The sequence below is a fragment of the Poecile atricapillus genome, chromosome 1 (genome assembly GCF_030490865.1).
Source record: "Poecile atricapillus isolate bPoeAtr1 chromosome 1, bPoeAtr1.hap1, whole genome shotgun sequence".
Taxonomy (NCBI): domain Eukaryota; kingdom Metazoa; phylum Chordata; class Aves; order Passeriformes; family Paridae; genus Poecile; species Poecile atricapillus.
This window is the reverse complement of record NC_081249.1, coordinates 37,242,864-37,249,988: the sequence shown is the minus strand read 5'-3', so window position 1 is coordinate 37,249,988 and position 7,125 is coordinate 37,242,864.

Genomic DNA, 7,125 nt, shown 5'->3' with positions numbered 1-7,125 from the left:
CAGAAGTACCCTACACAGCTGTCAGATACTATTTTCTGGATAGGAAACATTTATGGATTCTTAAGGTACATACAGTAGAAAGAAATAAGAAAGCAAGTCACTAACTAACAAAAAAAGCAATAACAAAACCAAAAAACCCAAACAAAAAACCAACAACAACAACAACAAAAGCTGAACCCTTCTTGTATTATCTTATTTTTCAGAGTAGGTCACTGAGCACTGGAAATAAAACCTAATTACTCCCAGTTGAAAAGTTCAATGTCACTATTATGGTATGACCTACTTTCTGTAGCTCTGAAATTTTTGGCTGGGTGGATAATGGTTGGATATATTTTTTTCACTATATGGGCAGCCCTTTGCAACATTTTTAATATACCACAAAAATATGAACATTAACTTAAATAAATTGATATTATAATAAGAGAAATATAAGAAAATGGAGGTGAAGCATGACAAGCAATGAAGTAGTACAATTATGTAGGGCTAGAAGATGTCTTTATGATTAGAATCAGATGCAAATTCCACTGTATAAATAGCATGAAAGAGAAATAATATTTTTAAAGTGTTATATTGATTATTAAAAGCAAGTAAATATAACACCCACCATTAATTTCATAATAGGTATTTATGGACTCAGCAATTCAACATTTTTTATCTAATGACATTATTCATTTAAATTTTGATCCTTGTATGAATGTTTCCACTGCCCATTAGTTTTGTTTAGAAGTGAAGACATGTCATTCTGTGAAAAATGGGAGTTATTAGGATTTTGTTGGACTGCTCCTGATAGAAACTATGAAATTAAATCAAGTAACTGGCTGCTTTTCAATTTATTTTCCCCAGTATCTTGGCTAAAAAAAAAAATCTAAATATCTTTAGTGTTTTTACACAGAGCTAGTCTTTGACCTGCTAAACTTAGCACATTATCCTCAGACAGATATCCTAAAGAGCTGAAATATGAGAAAATGATAGACTGAAATGTTTTAAAAAGATGGGCTTCTGACATGTAAGATGAGTATGACAGACTCAATGCTTGTATAAATAAATGAATGATGAGTTGTTAAAACAGAAATATTTATTTGCCTGCTGTGTTCTGGAAAATAAATTTAAACTATCATGATTTTTGGCAGTGTGGAAGGGTGTGCTAATTGCTTTCAGAATCTCAGGTACCAAAAAAAGTAATCACAAATGTGGCTGAAGGAAACACTTGGAAGGAAGAGGCTCACAGTTTATAGAGACTATTATTAAAACACATTTTTTTTGTCACAAACTATATGAATACACTTTTTTTGTTGAACGTATTAATATAAGTGCATTTCCTTTCAAATTTGATCAAACCTCCTGCTTGTGCCCATAGCAGACACTGAACTTGTTCAAGCGTTAGAAATTTGAAGGAAAAAAAAAAATCATCCAACTGATTGCTGAAAAACTGCTGATTTATTTGTTTATTGAGACAAAGAATCACATGGATCATACCATGAAATATTAATAATGAATATGTAACACTTGTGTTAAAAATGTGACAGATATCATTCATACAGTAAGCCTTTCCAAAAATTAAATGTGGTGCCTGAAAGCTTTGCTTTTTAGGTAATTATATTCTGTGGTCAATATTTTATTTCCCTTCCTAGAGGACAAAAAGTTGTACACTTGCAGCTGAAAAAGTCAACTATATCTTAGGTTGCATAAAAAAAATAAAAGCATGGCCAGCAGGTGGAGGGAGGTGATTTCTGCCCCTCTACTCTGATTTTATGAGACCATGTAGAGAAGTGTGCCCAGCTCTGGGGTCCCCAGTGCAAGAAGGACATGGACCAGTTAAAGTGGGTCCAGAGGGGGGTCATGAAAATGACCAGATGGCTTGAGCATCTCTTCTATGCTGTTAGGCTGAACAATGGAACATTTTTCCCAGAGAAGCTGTGGATGCCCATTCCTGGAAGTGTTCAAGGCCAGGTTGGATGAAGTTTTGAAAACTTGTGAAAGGTGACCCAGTCCATTGTCAGAGTGGTGGTACTAGATGGTCTTCAAAGTTCCTCCCAACCAAGCACATTTCATGATTCTATGGTTTTTCTACTTATAACTTGCCAGTGCTTTTTTGTCAGAAAATATAAAAAAACAATGGGGATGAGACACAAACCCAAAGCTATGCAAAAAAACTTACCACGGGTTTGTGTGTCTTTTTGCAGGAAATGCTTATAAATGAGAAAATGAAGAATAACCAAGAACCAAGAAACAATGAATAATGTACTCATATATTTTCTGGGGAAAAAAAAAAAAAAAAAGTTCCAAAGTTTTTTTGAATGCTTTCAAATGAAACTTTATTTGAATGACTTTATGATTAAAATGAATGATATAAAGTATCAAAAAATATAATCCAACAAGATACAGACTGTGTCAAGACTATTCACTGAATTCATTGCATCATAGAATGGTTTGCACTGGAGGGAACCTTCCTTTAAAGACCATCTACTCCAAAACACCCTTTTACTAGATCAGGTTATTAAATGCCCATTCCCTCTCACTTTGTATATTTCCAGTGATATGACAAATGCACTTTCTATCATTGAAAATTTGTTATAATCTGGAAAATTAATTTTGTCCAGGCTGAAGGACAGGGGTCCCTACAAATATGTAATTTAAAAGCAAATATTTCTGTTTTGAAAAAAAAAAAAAAAAAAAAAAAAGAGAATGATTAACTGAGAATTAAGAAGAATATTTTAGCTTAGACCACAAACCAAAGAATATTTTAGGACTTTTGACCATAAGCCATGTTTAACTGAAAAAAAGGTTATTCCAAAGGATGATTTCAGAATTGTCAATTGTCTTTAGTTTTAATCTAAAATTTTATTATAAATCTTAGGCTGCTTCCCATGACCATCAAAACTGATCTTTTGTTGGAGCTATATTAGAATGAAGTGAGTAAAAAGCATGGGAAAAAAATCTCTCATTGAACCATAAAGTTTCATAAATAGACAAATTTCACTCCTCAGATCTTATTTATCCAGTAATTTTCAAGTAATAAATTAGAAAATTATTTCAGATTCCATCTCTCCATATCCAAGCCTTAATACATATATAAGTATAGAAATGCTACAAGTATAGCTATGTAACTAATCATGACTGTTCCAATAATGGGATGGCAGCTTCTGTCCACTGAGACTAATAAACATTAACAAATTTAAGTTTACTGGGAAAAAAAAATGACTTTACATCTCAATTCTGGTGTTTAAGATTTTCCTTTTTTTTTTTTTTTAGTTTATGTATATAGTCTGTTTAGGTTTTTTTCTACATATGGGAAGAAGAAAACATTCTAGCCTAATACAAGATGGCCAGATTTTCAGCAGAATTTAACAAGTCTATACAACTAATGAATAATGCTAAATCAGCAAAAATCCATCAAGTATTAATTCTGTGATTTGGAAAAAAATGTGTTATTATATAAAAGTTGAAACTTCTATTGAATATCTAATTATCTAGGGGTGTTTAGCTGCTTTAAGTGAATGTGTTTATGTGTGTTGCTCTCTTTAACTGTGTTATGAGCCATGATGTTTCAGCCTGGAGCTGAAACCTGTCTTTGAATCATCTGAAATGAATCTACAGACAATCCCTTTAAACCTCAGAAATAACCAAAATAACAGCTAGAAGCTGAATTGTGAGACCTGAAATGCATTTCTCATTCTCTTTGTAGAGAAGGTTGTCAATATTGCTATAATCAATAAATGACAACTTTGTACAATCAACTTTATCACATCTACCTCTGGTGTCAGAACAAGTTGCATATACCTTTAGAGGTGAAGGACATTATACATTTGACTACTTTTATTCAAAACTTTATTAATCCTTACTTCACCTGTGTCAATTAGATACTATATTTTGATTACTATGTATTTTGCAATGAATTCTATTTTTAACTTACATTTTGTGTGGCATAATCATGTAGAGATCATACATGTTCTGATACCTAAATGTTCTTGCTGGGGTTTAGGAATGGCAATTTAGTAACTTCAATTTAGTACCCTCATCCCCCTTCTCTTGCCCCCCTCCCTTTCCCCAGCAGCTATCTTAAAACAGACCCTGATTACTCCCGCTCTTCTTACTCAGGGAACAGAGTTGAGAACTGAAGTCACAAAAAGGTGAAAATTGCAGGTTGAGATAAGAACAATTTTCTGGAAACACTCATGAGATAAGAAAATGAACATTAACAATATAAATAACATTAGTATACAAAGAAAGGTGATTTTCATGCAAAATTGCTCACCCACAAAGCCCAGCCCAACACAGCAGGACCCTGAGTTAATGAACAATGGCCAATGTTTTCTCCTCTTCTACTTTTTAGCAGGTGTTAGGTTATTTCTGTAGAGGTTTGCATAGTGACACACTTCTACAGTTGTTGCAATAAATAAGAGTATGTATTCTTGTATCTTTTTTATTTTAGTACTTCCTCAGAAAAAAGTTCATATCACTGTAGTCATATATCAAAATACATCAACTCAATTTTTTCAGTGAAAAATTTTGATTTGAGGTTGACTAAAATTAATATAATGTGGGTTTTTTCTCTAAGATAAAGTGTGTTTTTTAACAAAGAAAGTAACATTTTTAATCACTCTGCTTCCCATCTGCATCCAGTAAAGGATGGAGATTGTCCTTAGCCATGCTTTTGTTGCTAATGTATTTACAGAAATATTTTTTAATAGTCTCACGAGCCAGTAGCCAGATTAAATTATTTTAGAAAATTTGTTGTTTTTTTAAATAATATATCAAGATTGCATTTTTTTTTTTTTTTAAATAATGATGTTCATTTATACACCAAGCCACACTATTTGTTTTGTGAAAGTGATGTAGGACAAGCTGACATGTGCAAATTCTGACCTTTTTTTCCCCATAAGATCAAAGTGACTGTGATGAGGATGTAGACCTGGAAAAAAAAAAAAAATCCTATTTCCTGTGGTTATAATTATTAGCCTATTTGTGTTTCTTGTGTTTCTTGCCTCTTCAATAATCATTGACATATAAGTAAGAACTGACTTATGCACTGTTTTATCACATTACATAAGAAATATTTATCAAAAATATTAACCTTGAAAAAAAAAACTTAATAGAAAAAATAAACTAGATAATTCAGAATGGGCTTCTCTTAAGTCCTGTTTATTTGAAGTGCATCAGCAATTGACAGGCCAGCTAGATAATAAAATAACTGAGATGATTATCTACTATATATTGAATGCATTTATATGAATATGCATTTACAGTTCATACTATTTGTAAACCTATTTTTCTTTCATTTTAACACTAATTTTCTACATCTCTGGTCCTGACTCACGTCCATCTTGACACAAGAATCATCATCATGTGCACTGAAGCTTTTGTGCTGCTAGAAATTCAGACATGCATTTGCCACCTGCCAGTCCAGTACTGTTAATCTGACAGTTTTACTAATCTTCCCTGTTATTTCTTTACTTTTTTCCATAAAGAATATATTGTATTATTTAAACAGAGGCTAATTTCGTAAAGTGTGAAAATAAAAGGATTTGGAAGTTGCTATATATATTTTAGATATTGTGGATTTGTTAGTCTTGCTTGTTCTTTCATCTCTTCTGTACTTTGCTATTCAAGAACTTTAGGAATTATAGCTTTAGAAGAGATCAGAGAAAATTATTCCAGAATACTACCCAAATTATTACCATCTGCAATTACTAATGAAAAAAAAATATTTTGGCACCTAGACGATATGTAGAAAATAAGGATCTTCAAACATGATTTTACTGTAATATGAATGTTTTCTAATGTGAATCATTACTCAGTGTTCATAATAACAGAATATCCATTCATGCTAGAGAATTTTTAATAAGATGAAAAGCAGAGACAATTAGAAAAAAAAAAAAAAAAAGGCACCCTTCATTCCTTCATTTTCTTCATTTTCTTCCCTGAATTTCAGGGATATATACTTATATTTAACTAATAAATGTTCCCTTAAAAATAATTATTAAATGCTTTGTGTTATAGCAGATTTGAAATAGCAGACAAATTGGAATGACATTGTGAAAAACAGTGGATTTCTCACCTAGGCGAAGGAAAAGGTTGTGGAAGAAAATATTGTGAACTGGTTTCTTAAAAGTATGTGAGTTTAGCAAGCACTGTTTTTGTATTGGTTTGGGTTTTTTTAAATAAAATTCTTCATCCCTGTAATATAGAGTGCTACCTTTCTTCTGGAAATATTAGTCCAGAATTTTAGTAGTCTGAGTTTTTAAGAAAAGTTTAGGATTTTTAGGAGTAATCCAGAGCATAATTGAAACTAAAGCAATCCACACATCTCTCATGGGCTATTGAATATGCAGTGATTAGTGTTGCAATTTAACCATGACTTTTGAAATTTTTTTGTTGAGACATTGTAATCTTGTTTTCCATTTATGCAAAAAGCTATTAAAGCTTCTTCTATGGAGCTCAAATAAGTCACCTCAAGTCTTAGGCTTCATTGGCTATAAATGTACTCATGAGTGTGATGAAATGTCATTAGGAACTAGAAGTCACCTGTTTACAATTTTATTTGTTAAATACATTCCCAACACGATTCTACCCTTTTTACGTTATGCAGCTCCAAAACAATACCCCAATATAATTTGAAAATTTGCATGAACCCAGTATCATTCCCAACGGGCACACTGTACTGTATTAAGTCATTCAGTTTTGGGTTGGAAATTTTTTTAAACATAAAGACCAAGTCCATTCTTTGCTAGGTGTCAAGTTTAATTCAGGGAAAAAAATGTAGCTACCTGGACTGTTCTATGAATTTTACTGCATTTTGTAGCTATTTTTGAGCCCTTTTTATTCTGATTATTGCAGTTCTGCTAAAGCATGGATGTCAAAATAGGATATAATTTTGTATTCTTCATTTCACTAATACTATTTTGGTTAGGAATTCTTAGTGGAATGGAGCATCAAGCAGAAAGGTGGCCTCATCCTATAGCTTCCTCCAATAATTTTCAGCCATTTCAGTGTATACAACTCAGGTCACATGAAGCAGTGACTGTTTTCTCACCCCCTTTAAGCTCAAACTTTGTTGGTTTCATAGCTGGGTACTTCATGGATTTCAATTGCTTCTTGAGTTATCACAGCATATTCTAAATTTTT